The following is a 25,005-nucleotide window of genomic DNA, read 5'->3' on the forward strand; positions in this document are numbered from 1 at the left end:
CTTCCAAACTGTGAAACTAAGGCTCAGACTTATCTAGGGTCTCATAGCTGGAAAGTGACAGGTTTAAGTGTCCTAGTTCCTACCCTAGTGATCTGTACTGCTTTCTGATGTAAGCAATTAGTGGAAGACTGAGTGGCTAGAATGGGCAAGAAATACCCAGAGAGGTGGGAAGTGGGGAGCAGCAAATAGAATACAGAAGAGGTGGGGATAGGCAAAGCATAATGGTATGGACAATAAATGAGGAAACTCAGAGAAGCATCTTCTGGGGCAGATGCAGCCTATAAACTTTTTATATTGGAAGGTTGCCTGGGTATTATGAATCCCCTTTCCTTCCAACTTTGTAAAATAAAGGGCTCCAGAAAGAGTATCTGTTCTGTCTTTGTTTTCTTACTCACCAAGACTCTCAGCATCCTCCAGAGAAGCTTTTGCTTCTGCTGCAACCAGCTTCCCATTAGAATTCCTGGACATTGCTTAGTGTTGCTTAGTGTTCTGTATTGAACCCATGATGTGTAAAGAAGATACCAAGCTTGTTGCAGTCACATTCCATGAGGTTTCCTGGACACCCCCAGGATACCACAGGCAAATCATATTGCCACAAACATGTCATCTACAAACACTCATCTGTTTGGTTATTTGCTGTCACGATCACTGTCTTATTCTGTTTTCTGTTGCTGTAATTGAATGCCTGAGACTGGGTAATTTATAAGGAATAAATTCATTTCTTACAGTTTGGGAGGCTGGGGAGCCCAGGAGCATGGCACCAGCAGCTTCTCAGCTTCTGGTGAGGGCCTGCTTGCCGCATCATAATATGGAAGGAAGCATCACAGAGCAGGAGGGCTTGTGAGAGAGCTGGCCTGTCTTTTATAGCAGATCCACTCTCGTGATAACTAATTCACTCCCATGATGACTTATTAATAATCTATTAACACATAATGAGGGCTCATGCCCTCATGACCCAATTATCTCTCACAGATCCCACCTCTTAATACTGTTACATTGGGGATTAACTTTCAACCTGAGTTTCGGAGGGGACAAACATTCATACCAGAACATTCACTTTCTACAATTCAGCCAAAGGGGCTCCTGGATCCTTCACTCGGCAGTTTGCTTTGGAACTGAGGGCAAATGCTTAAACTGAAAGAGCAAATAGAATAGCAGAATTTCAGGTACAGGTCAGGAATAGTTCCTGCTTATGGATAACATGTCACTTCCTTAATCGGACCAAAAACCACAACAGTTTTGAGGACTCTCCTCTGGGAATAGGCCTATTTTCTAGAGCTATGGGTTTGGATTATGCTATAAGAGTGAGTTGGAACCCCCTAGCACTCTCTTCCTATCTTATGAGAACTACATGCTCTTACATTAAGTACCTAGCACAGTGCCTCGTATATGAGAGACTCTTTCTTTCTTTTTTTTTTTTTTTCTTTTTTTTTTTTTTTTTTTTTTGAGACGGAGTCTCGCTCTGTCGCCCAGGCTGGAGTGCAGTGGCGCGATCTCGGCTCACTGCAAGCTCTGCCTCCTGGGTTCACGCCATTCTCCTGCCTCAGCCTCCTGAGTAGCTGGGACTACAGGCGCCCGCCACCGTGCCCGGCTAATTTTTTGTATTTTTAGTAGAGACGGGGTTTCACCGTGGTCTCGATCTCCTGACCTTGTGATCCACCCATCTCGGCCTCCCAAAGTGCTGGGATTACAGGCGTGAGCCACCGCGGAGAGACTCTTAATAGATGTCTATTCTCTTCCCCACATACTCCCCAGCCACCTGCTCATAATTCTGTCTTTATGTTTTTTGGTTTTTATCTCTCTCTTTCTTCTCCCTCTCGGTCTCTGTGTCTCTTTCTCTGTCTTTGTCTCTATATTTTCCCTGCACCCAGCATCTCTTTAAGAGAGCAGGTAGTTAGCTCTGAAACCCAGGTTCACTGTTATCTGTGTCATGCTTGTATTCGAGCAAAAAGGCAAGAAAGTTATACTCTGAACAGCCTCCACACAGAAAGGGGGTCACAGGCTTCCCTGCGATCTGCCTGCTTTTCATGCCATTGTATAGTAGCCCTCCCTTCTACTCAGGGGGGTTACATTTATTTATTTGTTTGTTTGTTTGTTTGTTTGTTTGTTTGTTTATTTTTTTTTGAGACGAAGTCTCACTTTGTCGCCTAGGCTGGAATGCAGTGGTGCAGTCTTGACTCACTGCAACCTCCACCTCCCAGGTTCAAGTGATTCTCCTGCCTCAGCCTCCTGAGTAGCTGGAATTACAGGCGCATACCTCCACGTACAGCTAATTTTTTAATTTTTAGTAGAGATGGGGTTTCACCATGTTGGTCAGGCTGATCTCGAACTCCTGACCTCGTGATTCACCTGCCTTGGCTTCCCAAAGTGCTGGGACTCAGGGGTTACATTCTAAGACCCCCAGTGGATGCCTGAAACCATAGATAGTACAAAATCCTATATGTACTATGTTTTTTCCTATCATACATACCTGTGATAAAGTTTGATTTATACATCGGGCATAGTAAGAGATTAACAACAATAACTAACAGTAAAATAGAACAATTATAACTTAAAATAGTATAATTATATACTATAATAGAAGTAAAATAAGGGTTACTTCAATACAAGCACTGTGATTCAAGGACAGTCGATCTGATAAACAAGATAGCTACTCAGTGACTAATGGGCAGGTAGTGTATGGCTACATGAGATAAAAGGATAATTCAAGTCCTATGTGGGATGAAGCAGGATGAAGAGGGATGGTGTGAGATTTCACCATGTTATTTAACAGCCCACAATTTAAAACTTATGAATTGTTTATTTCTGAAATTTTTTATTTAATATTTTTGGACTGTGGGTAACTGAAACCATGGAAAATGAAACTGGATAAGTGGGGACTACTGTACAGAAAAATTCCTTTCTAACTTGAAATTTAGTTTCTATGGGAATTCAGAGTTGAATGTGACTTTCAGTTTTGTGTTTTTGATAAATAGCCTGCATTTATCAACAGATAGGTGATAAATTTTTCAACTACATACTCTTGGTTGTTTTTTTGTTGGATGCTAGTTATAGTGGAAAATGCAGTGTTCAAGGTCTGTGACCTGGGTTCCAGTCTTGGCTCTGCCTAGTCCCATTCCCATCTCCCCCAGTATTACCATAAGAGTTTATTTGAACTGCAAGGTGAGAAACAGTGCTCATCAAACCTCTTGCTCTAAATTCATTCCAGTCTTATTTCCCTCTAACCTCACCAGGCATGCTATACTCCATCCATCCCAAACTGCTCACTATATTCAAAGGTCAAGGCATATTTCATATACATATTGTGGGCCTTGTACAAGTGGTCCATCTGCTTTTTCTTAGGTCAACTACTCTAAGAATTTATACTCGTGGTTCAGGACCCAGATCAAATGTCCCCTTACTTCAAGGCTCCAGTAATTCCTCAGGAAGATTTAGGCCTTCCTTCCTCTGTTTCTCTCAGTGCCTTGTGCCTCTTTTAAATCCAGCATTTTATGCCTAGTATTATCTTTGTTCCCTCTTCTCCCTGCTAGATTGTGAACTAATTGTGGACAAGGATTGGATCTGATTTATCACTGTTTCCCCAGTGCCCAGCACAGAGCTTGGTACAGGGGAGATGTTTCCTGCAAGTTTGTGGAATAATACCATAGGGGCTGTGACATGTTCACTGAGCACTTGCTCTGGGCCAGCTCTATGAGAGATAATGTTTATATGCCATTTCATTTTATTCAGCCCACTCTGGCTGGTGCTCTCCCTAAACTATCCCTTTAATATGCCTCTCATATCTGTAGTGCCACACGTAATCCTCAGTCAGGACTTCATTTCTTGATGATCTGTTTCCTGACTCTATCTTGGGGAATGCCATGTATCCAATACTAGGAGATTCTTACCAGTTGGATTTGTTCAGCTCATATTGAGAGTGAAAAAATCCCAGAAACTGGACAACAAAAGTTCTGCCAAGAAAGCTATCATTTTATTTGGAGGATCCCATATAAAGGTGTTAGAGTCATGCGGAGTGGGAGAGGGAGGCTCAATGAAGGCCCAGCCCTTGAGATAATGTGGAAATGAGATGTGACTCTTTTGAGTTGCGGCCAATTAGCACACAGATTAAATGACAGCAAAAGGGACTCATTAGACTATTCAGAGAGTCTGGAATTTGATCAAATTTGGTGAGAAGCCAAAGTCCCAGTGGGAAGCTAGATAGATGCCTGACCATGTCTGGCTCCAAGAGGCTTGTAGGGAACCAGGCAATGGCTCCTGTTTGGGTGATATTACAAAGGGGACTCATGTGCAGAAGATTTTGGACAGAAAAGAGGTGATTTCCAGAGATTATTTTAATAAAATTCAACAGTCCTAGTATCTAAACATGGATCTGGCTCTCCAGAAAAGAGAGATGGCTAAAACAAGAGCTGTATCTACCCTGAAAGAAAGCACCCAGTCTAGTGTGGGAGGCAAGACTCATACACGAGTAACTGTGAGGGAAGGTAAGAAGAACCATACTGTGAAAAAGTCATTGATAAGGGACTGTGGGAGTTCAGAGAGGGAGGTCACTCCTACCTGAGCTAAAGTGTTGTTTGCAGACAAAGTTACTTAAAAGCTCCTAATACGGTGCTAAATTCATAGTAGGTAACCAATAAATATACATTATCTTCTTTCTCCTCTTCTCCCCATATTAAATCTTTCAACTTTATTTTTGTTTTATTTTATTTATTTTTATTTATTTATTTATTTTTGAGATAGAGTTTTGCAGTTGTTGCCTAGGCTGGAGTGCAATGGTGTGATCTCAGCTCACTGCAACCTCTGCCTTCAGGGTTCAAGTGATTCTTCTGCCTCAGCCTCCCAAGTAGCTAGGATTACAGGCATGTGCCACCACACCCAGCTAATTTTTTTGTATTTAGTAGAGATGGGGTTTCACCACGTTAATCAGGGTGGTCGCAAACTCTTGACGTCAGGTGATCCACCTGCCTCGGCCTCCCAAAGTGCTGGAATTGTAGACGTGTGCCCACACGCCCAGCCTCAACTTTATTTTTAATGTTTCATCAAGTCATTCATTCTTTGGGATTTTTCTTCACTCGCTTCCATGCCATAGAACAAGGTATGTGCTTCTGTGATAGAAAAATAATCAGAAAATGACCTTGCTTCAGTCTGTGATGGGCCTGAGCCAAAGCTGAACTAAGGAGGTAGGCCCTAGTCCAGCTAAGCCTCTGCTCACCTGGTCTATATACAAACTCTGCAGAGCATATTACCTGCATCTATGCATGCAAAAGTCTATTTTTATTTCTAAAATTCTGCTTCCTGAGTGGAGTGGGAGTTAAACTTTATATTTCTTTGATGTTCAATACTGAATGGCTTATGGGAGCCCTGGCAGAGTAGTTTCAAATAAGCATTTTAATGTAGAATAAAGGTCAATGTGCTGGAATTCGAAACCATTAATCCTTTTGCTCTTAAGGAAGACTGCACTTTAACAGAATAAATAACAGATTAAATTATAAGAGTTCTTGAAATTCCAATGAGAAAAAATACACATTACATTGTTTAGAATTGAAACCGATGAGACCTTAATGTTCTCTCCCTTGCTCTCCTATTTTTGGTTGCCAAGATTTAGAAGGTAAAGAGAAATTGTTCTTTTAATTTTCTATTGTTTTGAAGGTACAGAGATGTTTGAGTCTCTGAAGGTTAAGGGATCAATTATATTGAAAAATAAGCCCTTAGTTTTATGGATAGAATAAGTGAATCATCATAGCTGGTGAACAGAACCTCCATGCTAATTTACTTTCAGTGAGCAAGGCTACAGAAAGGGACACAGAAAATCAGCCATTAAATGGTCCAGCAAACTCTGCCCAAGTTAGTCATCCTAGGTGACCATTCAAGATCTACATCAAATACTACCTCCTCTGAGAAGGCTCCTGTTATTTCTCAGTCAGTGTTTATGACCCTCTGCCTCTGAACTTACATAGAATGCTGCTTATACATCTATTTTTGCTGGTGTTTTCCATGATTGTTACCATGTCCGTCTTCTTGCTCAATTATACATAACATTTGAGTTTCTTGGTAGTAAAAAGAAATATCACTTATTACACTCTAGCTATGTCCTAGACATTATACTAAGTATCTTAAACATAGTATTTAATGCAGTATTTACCACAACCCTGTAGTGTAGAGATGATTATCTTACTTTACAGATGAAGAAACAGAGTTAAAGGAGTTAGCTAACTTGCCTCAGGTTCCAGTGGCAGGGTACTGGTAAAGCCAAATTTCTAATCCTGGTTTATTCTAATTCTTATATATCATTCCCTAGAGGTTTGAATTTATCCGAAGGACAAGGAGCATTACTGATGGTGTTTAAACAATGAAGTGATATGGTCAAACTTAAATTTAAGAACTTTCTCTGTTGGCCAGAGAGACTGGTATGGGAAGACAAATGAGGAGATTGTCATAGTAATCTTGGCTAGACATGTAGGAAGCACCATGGCAGTGGGAATTGAGATGTTAAAGAGATATTCAGGACTTAGAGCTGACAGGGCTTGGTAACCACCTGAAAGAGAATTAGGGTTGGAGTCAAGGAGGGCTGGTGTGTAGTTTGGGAGCCTGGGTAGATTGTGATGTCACCTATAGTGGTGAGAAGCACAGGTCACTGCAAAAGTGTTCATGGAGAGGACCCTCCTACCAAAGAAATGACAAGAATCTTCCTGCCCAGTCCTTGAGTGTGCATAACTTCCTGCACTTGCATTCAAATGTTCCCATTTTATAGGTGAGAATACCAAAGAACAGAAGTTAAGAACTTGCCCACATTATGTTATGAAATCTGGCATATAATTAGAGCTAAATAACTGCTTGTCAATTGAATATTTCAAGACGATATTAGCCACTTTGAGCAGCCATTATCTGACGGGTCATGTTATAACTTTAACACTTTAATTCCTCTTTGAACTCTTTAAAAAGCAGAAAGTACAAAAGACTGAAAACTGGAGGCTTTTTCAAGAAGCTTCTTGAAACAAAGCAGACCTACAAGTTCCTAAAAATGAAGCATAATGGTTTAAAGAGAAAGTAATATGCTTAAGCAGTACACTAATTTGGTCCCACTTAGAATCTGAATTTGACTCATTCAAGATGATATAGTTGGTAGGGTGAAAGAGCCCAGCACTCAACCCTGAGCTTTAGCCTTTGGGTTGTGTATTCTCTTCACTTCACTATTCCTGTCTTCTATTATTCCTAAATTCCCAAAATTTCTCACCAGCCTGAAAAACCAACTGTGCTTCCAAGCCTCAAAATTGCTCTGTTCTTAGTGGTATATTCAGTAAGAATTTTACACCCGGCCAGAAATAGGCAACACTAAACAAGGCAAATATAACCAAAATTTCCCATGCCCCCATCCTATAATATGCAGTGGTTATAAAAACTTCAAATACTCTAGAGTTGTCTTTAAACGGTGATTAGTCCAATAGTCTTCTACAATGGGAACAGCTAAGGCTTAAATAGTTCAAATGGTCTGCACTATGATAGTTTTCCAACATGTATCAAGGCCAGCTCTCAAATTAGGACTGTTTCTTATTTAAAGCAATGGAAAAAAAATGTAGACCAAGATCAACTTTTCTAATTTTACGTATTAGAAAACTGATTCTTATTTACATATTTATTAATCAAATCCAGAGCCATTTACTGAGTTTCCAAGGTATGCTGGAGGCTGGAGGTACAGCAATGGACAGGAAAGGTTGTATTCTCATCTTCCCAGAGCTCTCAGACTAGCAGGGAAGATAGCGTTACATACTTACTAACAATGGAGTGACATGTGCAGTCATACACATAAGGGAGATCACCTGATCATAAAGGTCACCCTGAGGAAGTGATGGATCAACATAGTATAGGGGTTAAAAGCATGGACTCAAACCAGACTGGGTTGGAATTCTTGCTTTGCCACTTACTAGCCCTGTGGCCTTGGGAAACTCATATAACTTCTCTGGGTCTTAGTGTCCCCCATCTATAAAACAGGAATAATAAGAGTACCTACTTGCAGCACATTAAAAGTGTGCTAATATTTAGAAAGCACTTAGTATTTTGCAAATAGTAAAGGATAGTAATAAATTTGAAAAGAAGCTGAGATCCAAAGGATGAATAGAAGTTACCTAGACAGACAGCAAGGAAATAAGTGTTCCTAACAGAGAACACCATGTACAAAGACTCAGAAAAGAGCTAGTCTATTTCTAGGAACTGAAAGAAGCCAAGTATGACTTTAATAGAATGGACCCTGTTCATGCTGGAAGGAGGCATTCCAGGTCTAGATAATGGGGTCTAAGGCAGGCTGGTAGATCATATTAGGGTTTATCCCAAAACAGTGGAGATTCAGGGAAAGGTTTAAAGCACAGACAGTCTTAACTGTATTCGGGTTTTTGGGAGTCCTTCAGGCTTCTTTGTGGAATATGGATTGGGTGGGGGTTGCACTCCCACCCAACTGTAGAGACCCAGTGAGAGAAAGTGAGTCAGGCAAGGACAAGATTGGACCCAGGTTTTCTGCCTTCCAACCTGATACTTTTCTCATGCTGCACAGCCTTTTTCTAATGTGCTTTGATGGAGGCACGTCATGCCAAGTGCATTCCTTTCACTTCTGGATGTTTGCAGTGCTTACCCTTTGAGCTGCATCCCCTTCATTATGTGAATGTCCTGTTCTCTTGACGAAGAATGTAATTACTGAGAGAGGAGATCAGATTAAAATTGAGTTTCTATAATGGGCCATTTGTTTGGAAGGGAGCCTGAAGGTATTTCTGAGGACTTTAATCAAAGGGGGAAAAAGCCAATAGAACTTCTGTGATGATGATGATTATTAGGGCAATTGAAATCCAAGCACAGCCAGCTTCTTCATCAGTGAGTCATCACTTGCTTTTCTGAGGTTCTTAATTGGATGAGATTTGTTTTCCTCTGCAGTCTAGACTCTCAGGAATGGAAGGGACCTTAAGGGTCATATAGTTCAACCCTATGAAGAAAGCTTCAGCCCTGACTGTAGCACTTTAATAAGATCATCCAGTCCCTACTGCCATACCTGAACTGACAAGGAACTCCTTACCTTGAAAGACATCTCTCATATAGTAGAACAACTCCAAAAGGAAGTTCCTCCTTTTATGGAAGTGAACTCTGTCTCTGGGTCCTACTCGTGCATCTGTTCTGGTTCTGCTTCTGGGTACATGTGGGACTTATCTGTCGCTTCTGCCTCAGGGGAACTATGGAGAGATCTTCAAGCAGCTGCCGTATTCTCCTAAGCTTCCTCTCCTTCAGCTGTCTTCTCAAGTGTGATTCCCTATGTGTTAGTAATAGTCAAGGAAACCCAACAGTACAGTGACTTAAAGAACAATGAAGTTTATTTCTCTTTCACAAGTGGCTCTGAATTCAGCAGCCTACATTGGCAGCCAGCTCTACTCCCCACAGTTATATAGGAATCCACATTCTTTTCAGTACTCTGTTCCACCTTCACCTAGGGCATTTTTGTCATCTGCACAAATTTAAGCCCCCTTGGGTTCTAGATGAGGGAAAGAGGAAAGAGAGAGTTCACAAAGAAAGTCCACTGCCTTAAAACTTAGGCCCGAAATGGTGCACATCACCTTCATTTACATCCCACTGGTCAGAAGTTGGTGATATGGCTAGTATTTATTGCAGTGAGAATGTTCATAGGAAATGTGGTTTAGACATATGCCCAGAAAAGGAGGAGAAGAAATTTAGGGGTCATCCACCAGTCTCTACCATACCGTGAGATATCAGACGGGCCGGCTATAGCTCAGATGGGCCTCACACTTCTATTGCCAGTTTCAATGTCTTTCATTTGACTCTTTTTGTGGCATGTTTCAAAAAACGAATGTAGTAGAGAGCACAGAGCATTTGGATGCAGACACCCTGGCTTCACGTTTATAAACTGAGCTCTTCAATCATTTCACTTTTCTTGTCTTTATTTGTTTATTAAATCAGGAGAAAAATGTTCATCCCATGAACTCTTTTGAAGGGAGAAAGGGATAATCAATGAAATTGCATTTTAAAATATGCCAATAAAGATGAAATAGTTTGGCTTCAGTCTTCAAACTAGTGGTTTCAAGCTTTCTCTGACTACTCAACCTAAAGGGTTCTTTCTGTTTTTGGATTACCCGAAGCAATTGTATTCACCATCATCTTAAAAAGAACTTACTGTGAAAGGCTTATAAGAAAGATTCTTTTACTTTATAGGCATTTGCCATTTATTTGAGGAAACAAATGGAAGAGTTTGATGGTGACCAATATTAGTAGAAGTAGCAGTAATGATGACAATATATACCACTAGTGGCAATATCCATTTATCAAGCACTGATGTGCCAAGCTTTATGACAAGTGCTTATATATGGTGTCTGATTGATTTTTATAATATTCCTATGAAGTAGGCATTTCATCCTTACATTATGAGTAAGAAATTTTAGACTCAGAAAGCTTAAGTACTTTAGTGAGGGTCTTACAACTGGTAACTAACAGACCCAGGATTTCAGTCTAAGACTTTGTACTTATAGAGCTCTTCCTCTTGAGTTAAGAAGATTCAATTCATGAGGCCAGATCATGTGCAATTTTGTTTGATAATTGGATCACTCAACAGACGTTTCCAGAGTGCCTATTATATGCTGCATATTGTTCTGAACATTAAGAGTATGGAATCAAATGAGTCATCTTAGTTAGTGACTTTATCTCATTCTTAATAGAGAAAAAAGAAGCCATATGATAAAAACTACCTGAAAATTCATCAACCCACGTGTATGCTTACCCACACACCCTGGCTTTCCTTTTGTTAGAATGGAACATGTCCTTTTTCCTCTGTAAGTCCAACTGCCTGTATTTTAGACCCCATTTGATCTTACTAAAATTGTCACTATCTCTTCTCCATGTTAAATTTATCACTTTCTGGGCCAGGTGCAGTGGCTCACACCTGTAATCCCAACACTTTGGGAGGCCGAGGCAGGTGGATCACTTGAGGTCAGGAGTTTGAGACCAGCCTGGCCAACATGATGAAACCCCATCTCTACTAAAATTACAAAAATTAGCTGGGCGTGGTGGGGGCACCTGTAATCACAGCTATTGGGGAGGCTGAGGTAAGAGAATTTCTTAAACCCCCGAGGTGAAGGTTGTAGTGAGCTGAGATTGCACCATTGCACTCCAGCCTGGGTGACAGAGCAAGACTCCATCTTAAAAAAAAAAATTATCACTTTCTGGATTTCCTATATGCAAACAAATTAGCAATAATATTTTATATATTTATATAGATAAGTAGACAGGAAGGAAGGAAGGAAGGAAGGAAGGAAGGAAGGAAGGAAGGAAGCAAGCAAGGAAGGAAGGAAGGAAAGAAGTCCCCTGGCCCCACATTTTCCTCTGGCTATAAATCATTTCTCTACTTTATAGCAAAATTTTTCTAATGAATTATCTATACTCATCCTTTCCACGTTCTCATCATACATCACTCTTCTCTTTCCACTCTTAACTTTAATTCACAACATTCTTCTGAAACAGCTTTTATTAAGATCATCTTAGACCATCATCCTGCCAATTCTAATGGTCATTTCCCTGTTTTCATGTTATTGGATGTCATAGCAGCACTTCACACAGTTAACTGATAACCTACTTCCTGAAATACTTTCTTCTTTAGGCTTTCAAGATACTACACTCCCTTAGTCCTCTTTCTTCTCCACAGTGGCCACTTTTTCTCAGGATCCTTTGATGTATTCTTCTCTCCCATACATTAAATGTTGAAGTACTCTAGCCACTATGCTTTCTTCTCTTCTTTGCTCTTCTCCAGCTATACTCATTTTCCACATAATTCAATCTGTTTCCATAGCTTTAAATGTCAACTATATGCCAATGAGTTCCATATCTACATTTTCAACCTTAACTTCTCCTGAACTCTAGATTAGTATAATCAAACTGTCTATATAGTATTTCAATCCAGATGTCCAGTAGGCATGTCAAAATGAATATATTCAAAACAAAAACTCAGGTATTTTTCATCACAGCAATGAATTTGGTAAAAACCTGAGGGCTATCATTAATTTTTTTCTTTCCCTCACATCTTACATCCAGTCAATTAGTGAGTCTTGCCACTCTATCTCTAATATATGTCCCCAACCCACTCACTTTCCTCCATATCCTCTGCCATAACCCTAATCCAGGTCACTATTATATCTTGTTTGAACTACTGAAAGAGCCTTTACTGGTCTCCCTACTTCTTGCCCCTAGAATCCATTCTCTACACAACAGCCAGATTATGTCTCTCCCTGCTTAAAACCTTTCTATGGCTTCCATTCTCATTTGAATAAGGTCCTTACCATGGCCAGTAATGCCCTACAGGTCTTGTTTTCTGCCTACTTCTACTTTTTCTCCTTCTACTTGGTGACTATGGTCTAGCTATTATGACCTTCTTTCTGTCACCCAAAGATGGCAAGCTCATTTCTCTCTCCAACACTTGGCACTCTTCCCATAGGAAAATTTTTATTGTTTGGGTCTCCTCCTCAGGGAATATTTTCCTGATCATTCTAATTAAAATATACCACCACTACCCCAGTCACTACCGAATCATACCATTTAATTTTCTTCATAGCATATATTAGTAGCTGAAATTATTTCATTTAATTTTTGTTTACTCATTTAAGACAATCTTCTCCTGCTATAATGAAAACTCCTTTGGGGCAGGGCATTTGTGATTTTTTATTGCTGTATTCCCAGCACCTAGAATAATGCCCAGCACTTAGTAAACATTCAATAAATATCTGTAGACTGGCCTACTAGATCCCTGCTCTCAAGGCCTTAGTATAATAAGAGAGACTGAAATGTGAATGATGACCACACAGTATAATTTGTGCTGTGACAGAGGGAAGCCCAGAATTTGTGATAGGCCAAAGCAGTTACCTAACCAAGCTGGACACATCAGATAAACTGAAGCTGAAACTGAAGTTTGAAGGATAGGTTGGTTTTAGCCAAGTGAAGAGTAGGGGAAGATCACATATGGAGGGAGAGTAGGACTGTATGTCACATGGTTCATCAGGGCTGGAGGAATAAAGAAAGGTACACAGCCACCAGTTTATGTAGTAGGCTCATGACTTTGAAATTTAGCTTTAAATGGAGAGCCAAGGAAGCAACCAAAGTAAACAAGTTTCATGATTTGTCTTTTTTGGCTCAAATTGTGTTTGAAATTTTGTATTTTCTTTCAACTTCTTATATCAAGATAATCCTCTTATTTGAATGGGATTTTTCCCTGATGATGCTACAGAATATGGATTATATGAATTTTGGAATTATGTATATATACCTGATCTAATTATGCATAGGAAAGGTATACTACAGAACTAATCTACTGAAAGCTTCTATAGTAAATACATGATTATTTATTAATAATGAATATGTATATATAAACCATATGATATAAATAGAATTTGGTTTATGAGTTCATAAAAAGGTATTTTTAGCATCATAGGTAAGCCATATATCCTCATATATACTACTGTTTGTGGTATAAATAAATGTTTATGACTTCAGCATTTGGACTTGGGAAATACATGCAGTTTCTTGGGGCAGTAATATTATTCTGGGTACCCACTACTTGGCCAAATGTAGGTCTGCAAAAATAGCTGCATGAATAAGGTGTTTGCTTTACATATTCCTGAAAATTTTAAATGGGGATAACACCTCCAAACAAGATAAACTGCCTGTGGATATGTATATATTAATGTATATGGTCACAGCAAATACTTATGGTATAATGTAGCATTATAACAGATACATATAGAAAATGCTGCAAGCATAGTACAGGGAAGAAGTAGTTCTGCCTTGAAACATCCAGGAAGTTTTAAAAGAGGAAGCAACATTTGAACTAGGCTTTGAAGGATGACTAGGAATCTTCCAGAGAATAAAAGAAAGAAATGTCATTTAGGGAGTGGGAATGGCACAGGCAAAGGTGTAGAGGTGTGAAAGTACATGGAATATTCTAGGAACTATGAATTAATGTACACTGTGGCCAGAATACAGGTGGGAAAGAAGTAGAAAATGACAGTGGAGAGGTGAATTAGGATCAAGACTGAAGGGTCTTAGAGGGAGGGAGCTCAAGATGGCCAAATAGAAGCCTCCTCTGATCATCCTTCCTGCAGGAACACCAAGTTTAACAGCTAGCTACACAAAAAGGCACCTTTGTAAGAACCAAAAATTAGGTGAGCAATCACAGTACCTGGTTTTTACTTCATATCACTGAAAGAGGAACTGAAGAGAATAGGAAATACCATCTTGAATTGCTGATGCCACCCCTCCCCCTTCTCCTGGCAGCATGTGAAATCTGTGTGCTTTGGGGAGGGAGAGTGCAGTGATTGTGGGACTTTGCATTGGAACTCAGTGCTGCTGTGTCACAGTGGAAAGAAACAACAGGCTAAACTCAACCAGTACTCATGGAGGGAGCATTTAGGCCAGACCAGCCCAAACCAGAGAGGAATCATCAATCCCGTTAGTCATAGTTGAGTTCCATCAAGCCTCACCACCCAGAGTTAAAGTGCTTTGGGGTTTTAAATGAACTTCAAAGGCAGTCTGGGTCACAAGTACTGTTACTCCTAGGCAAGTCCTAGTGCTGTGCTGGGCTCCGGGCCAGTAAACTTGAGGGGCATCAGCCAGGCCAGCCAGGGGAGTGCTTGTGCCATCTCTTCCCAGCTCACAGATCACAGCTCAGCTCCGACACAGGCCGCTTCAGCACTGCTCACAGATCCAACACAGACCCCTTTCTTTCTGGAGAAGAGAAGAGAGAAGAGTTCAGAAGACTTTGTCTTGCAACTTGGATACCAGCTCAGCCACAGAAGGATAGGGTGCTAGGTAGAGTCCTGAGGTACCCATTCCAGGCTCTAGCACCCAGATGACATTTCTAGACATAACTTAAGCCAGAAGGGAACCTGCTACCTTGAAGAAAAGGACCTAGTCCTGGCAGGATTCATCACCTGCTGACTAAAAAGCCCTTGGCCCTGAATAATCAGCAGCAATAGTCAGGTCATACATGTTGTAGGCCTTGGGTGAGACTCTGAGACATGCTAGCTTCAGGTTTGACCCAGGACATTCCCATCTGTGGTGGCTATGGAGAGAGACTCCTTTGGCTTGAGAAAAGCAGAGGGAAGAGTAAAGGAGACTTTGTTTTGTAGTGTAGATACCAGCTGGGCCACAGAAGGGTAGCAAACCAAGCAGGAGCTTATAGTCCCCAATTCCAGGCCATGGCTCTAGGTTGGCATTTCTAGATCTGCCCTGGGCCAGAGAGGAGCTTACTTCCCTGAAGGGGAGTTTCAGGCCTGGGCAGATTCACTACAAGCTGATTGAAGAACTGTTGGGTTTGGGGTGAACATAAGTGGTAGTTTGGCAGTACTCCTCATGGGCCCTGTGGTGGTAGCCACAGGAAGAGAGGCCTCTGCTTGTGGAAAGGGGAGGGAATGGTGGAAAGGAATTCATCTTGTGCTTGGGTGTAAGGTCAGTCACAGTAGAATGGAACACCAAGTAGATTTCTAAGATATCCAACTCCAGGCCTCGGTTTTGAATGGCATCTCTAGGGTTGGGGGGGAACTTGCTGCCCTGAAGGAAAGGACACAGGCCTGACTGACCTTGCCACCTGCTGATTGTAGAGTTTTAGGGCCTTCAGCAAACATAGGCAGTAGCCAGGTAGGAGTTACAGTGAACCTTGGGCAAGACGCAGTGCTATACTGGCTTCAGGTCAGACCCAGCACAGTCCCAGTGGTGGAGGCCACAGGGATATTTGCTCCAGGGAGCTCAGCACAGAGAGAGAGAGACTCCATTTGATTGGTAGGAAGTTAAGGAAGAGAACAAGAGTCTCTGTCTGGTAATCTAGATAATTCTTTCAGATCTTTTCCAAGAAGACAGTACCTCTACAAGTCTGCAAGTCACAGAATTACTGGTTTGGGGGTACCCCTTAATGCAGATATGGCTACAATGACTAAAAATTAGATCACAACAACTAAGTCCCTTTGAATAATTTTGAAAGCCTTCCCAAAAAGGACAGGTACAAATTAGTCCAGACTACGAAGACTATGATAAATCCCTAACTATTCAAATGCCCAGACAGCAAGGAACATCCACAAGCATCAAGATCATCCAGGAAAACATGACTTCACCAGATTAACTAAATAAGACACCAGGGACCAATCCCAGAGAGACAGATGTTTGTGACAATTCAGGGAATTCAAAGTAGCCATTTTGAGGAAAGTTGACAAAATTCAAGATAACACAGAGAAGGAATTAAGAATTCTATAAGTTCAAGATAAATTTAACAAAAATATTAAAATAATTGAAAAGAATTAAACAGAAATTCTGGAGCTGAAAGATACGATTAACATACTAAAGAATGCATCAGAGTCTCGTAATAGAATTGATCAAGGGGAAGAAAGAATTAGTAAGCTTGAAGAAAGGCTATTTGAAAATACATAGTCAGAAGAGACAAAAGAGAGAAAAAGAATAAAAAAGAATATAGCACACCTACAAGACTAAGGAAATATCCTCAAAAGGGCAATTCTAAGACTTATTAGCCTTAAGAGGAGGTAGAAAGATAGGGTTAGAACTTTTATTTCAAAGGGATAATAACTAAGAACTTTCCAAATGTTGAGAAAGCTATCAATATTCAAGTACAAGTAGGTTATAAAACACCTAGCATATTTAACCAAAAGAAAACTACTTCAAGGCATGTAATGATCAAACTTGCAAAAGTCTAGAATAAAGGGATCCTAAAAGCAGCAAAAGAAATAAAACAAACACAATGGAACTCCAATACATCTGGCAGCTGACTTTTCAGTGGAAACCTCACAGGCCAGGAGAGGGTGTCATAACACATTTAAAGTGCTGAAGGAAAAACACAGAAAAAAAACTTGTACACTACAGTAGTACATTCAGTAAAAATATTTTTCAAACGTGAAGTAGAAATACTTTCCCAGACAAGCAAAAACTGAAGGATTTCATCAACACCAGACCTGTCCCACAAGAAATGTTAAAGGGAGTTATTTATTTAGAAAGAAAAAGATGTTAATAAACAATAAGAAATCATCTGAAGGTACAAAACTCATTGGTAGCAGTAAGTACACATAAAAATATAGGATATTATAACATTGTAATTGTGATGTGTAAAATACTCATATCTTAAGTGCAAAGACTAAATCGTGAACCAATGAAAATAATAACTACAACTTTTCAAGACATAGACAATATAAGAAGATATAAACAGAAATAAAAAAGTGGGAGGCGAAGTTAAAGTGTAGAATTTCCATTAGTTGTCCCTTTGCTTGTGTGTTAGTTTGTTTATGCAATCAGTGTTACACTGTCATCAGTTTAAAATAATGGGTTATATTATTTACAAACCTCATGGTAACCTCAAATTAAAAAATGTACAACGGATACACAAAAAGGAAACAAGATATCACCAGAGAAAATCACCTTGACTAAAGGGAAAACAGGAAGGAAGGAAAGACCACAAAACAAGCAGACAACAATAAATGATGCTAGGAAAACTGCATATCATATGCAGAAGAATGAAACTAGACTCCTATCTCTCACCATACACAAAAAATCAAATTTAAGTGGATTACAGACTTATATGTAAGACCCCAAACTATGAAACTACTGCAAGAAAACATTGGGGAACCTCTCCAGGACATTGATCTTTGCAACAATTTGTTGATCAGTACCCTACAAGCACAAGCGACCAAAGCAAAACTGGACAAATGGGATCACATTAAGTTAAAAACCTTCTGCACAGCAATGGAAACAATCAAAAAGTGAAGAGACAACCCATAAAATGGGAGAAAAATATTTGTGAACTATTCATCTTACCAGGGATTCATAACCAGAACTTATAAGGAGCTCAAACAACTCTGTAGGAAAAAAATCTAAACAATCTGATTTAAAAATGAGCAAAGATTTGACTAGACATTTCTCAAAAGAAGATGTACAGATGGCCAGCAGGCATATGAAAAAGTTCTCAACATCATTGATCATTAGAGAAATGCAAATCAAAACTACAATGAGATATTGTCTCACCCCAGCTAGAATGGCTTATATCCAAAAGATAGGCAATAACAAATGCTGGCAAGGATGTGGAGAACAGAGAATCCTCAAACACCGTTGGTGGGAATGTAAATTACCACAACCACTATGGAGAACAGTTTGGATGTTCCTCAAAAAACTAAAAATAGAGCTACCATATGATCCAGCAATCACACTATTAGATATACCCCCAAAGAATGGAAATCAGTATATCGAAGACGTATCTGAAACAAACGTATCCCATGTTTATTGCACCACTGTTCACAATAGCCAAGGTTTGGAAGCAACCTAAGTGTCCATCAACAGATGAATGGGTAATGAAAATGTGGTACATATACAGAATGGAGTACTAGTCAATCATAAAAATAATGAGACTATCATTTGCAACAACATGGATAGAACTTGAGATCATTATATTAGGTGAAATAAGCCAGACACCGAATGACAAACTTGGTGTGTTCTCACTTATTTTGGGGAGCTAAAAATTAAAACAATTGAACTCATGGAGACAGAGAGTAGAAGGATGGTTACCAGAAGCTGGAAGGGTAGTTGGTGGGTGGAAGGATAGAGTGGGGATGATTAATGAGTATAAAATATAGTTAGAAAAAATGAGTAAGATCTAGTATTGGTAGCATAACAGGGTGATTACAGTTAATAAAAATTTAATTGTACATTTAAAAATAACTAAGAGTGTAATTGAATTGTTTGAAAAACAAAAGATAGTTGGCATCAAGATAGCCAAATAGGAACAACTCCAGCCTCCAGCTCCCAGTGTGAGTGACACAGAAGACAAGTGATTTCTGCATTTCCAACTGAAATACCGGGTTCGTCTCACTGAGGCGTGTCGGACAGTCAGTGCAGGACAGTGGGTGCAGCCCAATGAGTGAGAGCCGAAGCAGGACGAGGCATCGCCTCACCCGGGAAGCACAAGGGGGAAGGGGACTCCTTTTCCTACCCAAGGGAAACCATGACACACAACACCTGGAAAATCGGGTCACTCCCACCCTAATACTGCACTTTACCAAGGGTCTTAGCAAACAGCACACCAGAGGTCACCTTACCCACAAAGGGAAGACCATCAGACTAATAGCAGATCTCTCAGCAGCTCTACAAGACAGAAGAGAGTGGGGGCCAATATTCAACATTCTTAAAGAAAAGAATTTTCAACCCAGAATTTCTTATCCAGCCAAACTAAGCTTCATAAGTGAAGGAGAAATAAAATCCTTTACAGAAGAGCAAATGCTGAGAGATTTTGTCACCACCAGGCCTGCCCTACAAGAGCTCCTGAAGGAAACACTAAACATGGAAAGGAACAACCGGTACCAGCCATTGCAAAAACATGCCAAAATGTAAAGACCATCAATGCTAGGAAGAAACTACATCAACTAATGAGCAAATTAACCAGCTAACATCATAATGACAGGATCAAGTTCAAACATAACAATATTAACCTTAAATGTAAATGGGCTAAATGCTCCAATTAAAAGACACACACTGGCAAACTGAATGAACAATCAAGACCCATCAGTGTGCTGTATTCAGGAGACCCATCTCACATACAGAGACACACATAGGCTCAAAATAAAGGGATGGAGGAAGATCTACCAAGCAAATGGAAAACAAAAAAAGGCAGGGGCTGCAATCCTAGTCTCTGATAAAACAGACTTTAAACCAACAAAGATCAAAGAGACAAAGAAGGTCATTACATAATGGTAAAGGGATCAATTCAACAAGAAGAGCTAACTATCCTAAATATATATGCACCCAATACAGGAGCACCCAGATTCATAAAGCAAGTCCTTAGAGACTTACAAAGAGACTTAGACTCCCACACAATAATAGTGGGAGACTTTAACACCCCACTGTCAACATTAGACAGATCAACGAGACAGAAAGTTAACAAGGATATCCAGGATTGAACTCAACACTGCACCAAGCAGACCTAATAGACATCTACAGAACTCTCCACCCCAAATCAACAGAATATACATTCTTCTCAGCACCCCATCGCCCTTATTCCAAAATTGACCACATAGTTGGAAGTAAAGCACTCCTCAGCAAATGTAAAAGAACAGAAATTATAACAAACTGTCTCTCAGACCACAGTGGAATCAAACTAGAACTCAGGACTAAGAAACTCAATCAAAACCGCTCAACTACATGGAAACTGAACAACCTGCTCCTGAACGACTACTGGGTACATAAAGAAATGAAGGCAGAAATAAACATGTTCTATGAAACCAATGAGAACAAAGATACAACATACCAGAATATCTGGGACGTATTTAAAGCAGTGTGTAGAGGGAAATTTATAGCACTAAATGCTCACAAGAGAAATTAGGAAAAATCTAAAATTGACACCCTAACATCACAGTTAAAAGCACTAGAGAAGCAAGAGCAAACACATTCAAAAGCTAGCAGAAGGCAAGAAATAACTAAGATCAGAGCAGAACTGAAGGAGATACAGACACAAAAACCCCTTCAAAAAAATCAATGAATCCAGAAGCTGGTTTTTTGAAAAGATCAACAAAATTGATAGATCGCTAGCAAGACTAATAAAGAAGAAAAGAGAGAAGAATCAAATAGATGCAATAAAAAATGATAAAGGGGATATCACCACTGACCCCACAGAAATACAAACTACCATCAGAGAATACTATAAACACCTCTATGCAAATAAACTAGAAAACTTAGAACAAATGGATAAATTCCTGGACACTTACACTCTCCCAAGACTAAACCAGGAAGAAGTTGAATCCCTGAATAGACCAATAGTAGGCTCTGAAATTGAGGCAATAATTAATAGCCTACCAACCAAAAGTCCAGGACCAGATGGATTCACAGCTGAATTCTACCAGAGGAACAAGGAGGAGCTGGTACCATTCCTTCTGAAACTATTCCAATCAATAGAAAAAAAGGAAATCCTCCCTAACTCATTTTATGAGGCCAATTTGGTATCATCCTCATAAGAAAGCCTATCAAAGACACAACAACAAAAGAGAATTTTAGACCAATATCCCTGATGAACATCAGTGCAAAAATCCTCAATAAAATACTGGCAAACCAAATCCAGCAGCACATCAAAAAGCTTATCCACCACGATCAAGTGGGCTTCATCCCTGCGATGCAAGGCTGGTTCAACATATGCAAATCAATAAACGTAATCCAGCATATAAACAGAACCACAGACAAAAGCCACATGATTATCTCAATAGATGCAGAAAAGGCCTTTGAAAAAATTCAACAGTCCTTCATGCTAAAAACTCTCAAAATTTGGTATTGATGGAACATATCTCAAAATAATAAGAGCTATTTATGATAAACCCGCAGCCAACATCATACTGAATGGGCAAAAACTGGAAGCATTCCCCTTAAAAACTGACACAAGACAGGGATGCCCTCTCTCACCACTCCTATTCAACATAGTGTTGGAAGTTCTGGCTAGGGCAATCAGGCAAGAGAAAGAAATACAGGGTATTCACTTAGGAAAAGAAGAAGTCAAACTGTCCCTGTTTGCAGATGACGTGATTGTCTATTTAGAAAACCCCATCATCTCAGCCCAAAATCTCCTCAAGCTGATAAGCAACTTCAGCAAAGTCTCAGGATACAAAATCAATGTGCAAAAATCACAAGCATTCTTATACACCAGTAACAGACAAACAGATAGCCAAATCATGAATGAATTCCCATTCACAATTGCTACAAAGAGAATAAAATACCTAGGAATCCAACTTACAAGGGATGTGAAGGACTTCTTCAAGGGGAACTACAAACCACTGCTCAATGAAATAAAAGAGGACACAGACAAATGGAAGAACATACCATGCTCATGGATAGGAAGAATCAATATCGTGAAAATGGCCATACTGCCCAAGGTAATTTGTAGATTCAGTGCCATCCCCATCAAGCTACCAATGAATTTCTTCACAGAATTGGAAAAAACTACTTTAAAGTTCATATGGAACCAAAAAAGAGCCCACATTGCCAAGACAATCCTAAGTCAAAAGAACAAAGCTGGAGGCATCACGCTACCTGACTTCAAACTATACTACAAGGCTACAGTAACCAAAACAGCATGGTACTGGTACCAAAACAGAGATATAGACCAGTGGAACAGAACAGAGCCCTCAGAAATAATAAATCACATCTACAACCATCTGATCTTTGACAAACCTGACAAAACCAAGAAATGGGGAAAGGATTCCCTATTTAATAAATGCTGCTGGGAAAACTGGTCAGCTATATGTAGAAAGCTGAAACTGGATCCCTTCCTTACTCCTTATACAAAAATTAATTCAAGATGGATTAGAGACTTAAATGTTAGACCTAAAACCATGAAAACCCTGGAAGAAAACCTAGTCAGTACCATTCAGGACATAGGCATGGGCAAGGACTTCATGTCTAAAACACCAAAAGCAATGTCAACAAAAGCCAAAATTGACAAATGGGATCTAATTAAACTAAAGAGCTTCTGCACAGCAAAGGAAACTGCCATCAGAGTGAACAGGCAACCTATAGAATGGGAGAAAATTTTTGCAATCCACTCATCTGACAAAGGGCTAATATCCAGAACCTACAAAGAACTCAAACAAATTTACAAGAAAAAAACAACCCTATCAAAAAGTGGGCAAAGGATACGAACAGACACTTCTCAAAAGAAGACATTTATGCAGCCAAAAGACACATGAAAAAATGCTCATCATCGCTAGCCATCAGAGAAATGCAAATCAAAACCGCAATGAGATACCATCTCACACCAGATAGAATGGCAATCATTAAAAAGTCAGGAAACAACGGGTGCTGGAGAGGATGTGGAGAAATAAGAATACTTTTACACTGTTGGTGGGACTGTAAACTAGTTCAACCATTGTGGAAGACAGTGTGGCGATTCCTCAAGGATCTAGAACTAGAAATACCATTTGACCCAACCATCCCATTACTGGGGATATACCCAAAGGATTATAAATCATGCTGCTATAAAGACACATGCACACGTATGTTTATTGCAGCACTATTCACAATAGCAAAGACTTGGAACCAACCCAAATATCCATCAATGACAGACTGGATTAAGAAAATGTGGCACATATACACCATGGAATACTATGCAGCCATAAAAAAGGATGAGTTTGTGTCCTTTGTAGGGACATGGATGCAGCTGGAAACCATCATTCTCAGCAAGCTATCACAAGAACGGAAAACCAAACACACCGCATGTTCTCACTCATAGGCGGGAACTGAACAATGAGATCACTTGGACACAGTAAGGGGAACATCACACACCTGGGCCTGTTGTGGGGTGGGGGGAGGGGGGAGGGATAGCATTAGGAGTTATACCTAATGTAAATGACAAGTAATGGGTGCAGCACACCAACATGGCACATGTATACATATATGTGTATACTGCACGTTGTGCACATGTGTACTAGAACATAAAGTATAGTAAAAAAAAAATAAGAAAAAGAAAAACAAAAGATAAATGCTTAAGGTGATGGATACCCCATTTACCTTGATGTGATTATTACTAATTGTATGCCTGTATCGAAACATATCATGTACGCCATAAGTATATATACCTATTATGTACCAACAAAAAGTAAAACATTTAAATTTTTAAAAAAAGAATGCAGGATCTTGAAGAACACATCCATAAATTTAGACTTTACCCTTAGACATCATTGAAATCCAAAAGGTTTACAGAATCTGTGACAACAGATAGTAGAGAGTAGTCATAAAGCCAGGGCCCCAACAAAATCTCTGTCTTTGCCTTTCTGTTCAGTGGGCCTGTACCTCCTTATCTGTCAGAGACAGAGCAGATGATCTCTAAACAGTCCCTTTTACAGCTGTGAAATTTCCTTGACTAAATAAGTAGCCCCACTTTTTTTTGTCAGAGGAATGAATGGAGTTAGTCCATCAACACCATGAAAGGCAGAATCACTGCTCTCAAGCTAAATTTCCCCTGAGACACTCATTTCTTCGCTGACCTCTCAGGCCATTGGAGCCAGGAGTAATGAGATATCGATGCTGGCAGGCCTCCTCCTCTCCACCTGCCTATTCATATGCCTGGGAATGCCTTCATTAAGAGTTATGAAGGCCTTCTAAATTGAATTTTTCTCTCCCTTATCTCACACTTTATTGAGATGCTGAAGATTTCTTAACTTGCCAGGAAAAGATAGTACAGCATAATTTGTCCCAGCCACAGGCTCTCAGTATTGACCAACAGGTTGGTAGCAAAGGTGGGACATTTGCCTCTGAAGAGAGATAACTCAAGGCAATCTGCTTGCTATCTTAGGAGAAAGTTGTTTTGTCTTCCACGCTTTCATTTATCAACCTTATCCTGTGGCCTCTGAAATATTTTCTCCCAGAAGCTGTGAACTTCAGACCATCCCTATACTGTTTGTCCAGGTATATAGTCTGCATATATACATAAAAAGTTTTCCATGTGTCTGGTATTGTGTTAGATAATGAGCATAAAATAGGAGTCAGACACAATCCCCACTCATGAGAAGCCCCCCATTTGGTGAAGGAGATAGAAACATACATAAATAGTTTGGCGTGATTTTGTTATATTACAGTGGAGAAGGTATTCATTTATCCACTAAACTTCATGGAATGAATAGGAAAAATCCCTGTTCTCAAGTAGCTCATAGATAATTTTTTTTAGAATGGTAGAGGTAGGTTCCATTTTAAGTGTATGTATATAGCATTCAGAAGATGTATGAATTTTCCCCTGGAACAGGGAATGAGGGGGTGGGTCAGGAAAGGCTTCGTAGAGAAGGTGATATTTTAGTTAAATCTCGAAAAATAAGCAGTCTTTTTACACAGCTTTCTTGAGTGCATGGTGGGGAAGGGGAAGCAGGAGGAGAAGAAAAATAAGAGCATTCTAGGAAGACTGCCCAGCATGAGAAAATCCAGACTTATAAAATAGGCTGTGTCTTCATAGAACTACACTGG

The 25,005-nt window shown here is 39.8% G+C and overlaps 1 protein-coding gene across 6 annotated transcripts in view; it reads left to right on the forward strand.

The window, feature by feature from the left end:
• The window catches only part of LOC103224854 (AGBL carboxypeptidase 4), a 1,478,618-nt gene that overhangs the window by 990,531 nt on the left and 463,082 nt on the right, over positions 1 to 25,005 (forward strand). The window lies entirely within an intron of this gene.

This window comes from Chlorocebus sabaeus, chromosome 20 (genome assembly GCF_047675955.1).
Source record: "Chlorocebus sabaeus isolate Y175 chromosome 20, mChlSab1.0.hap1, whole genome shotgun sequence".
In the NCBI taxonomy this organism is placed as follows: Eukaryota; Metazoa; Chordata; class Mammalia; order Primates; family Cercopithecidae; genus Chlorocebus; species Chlorocebus sabaeus.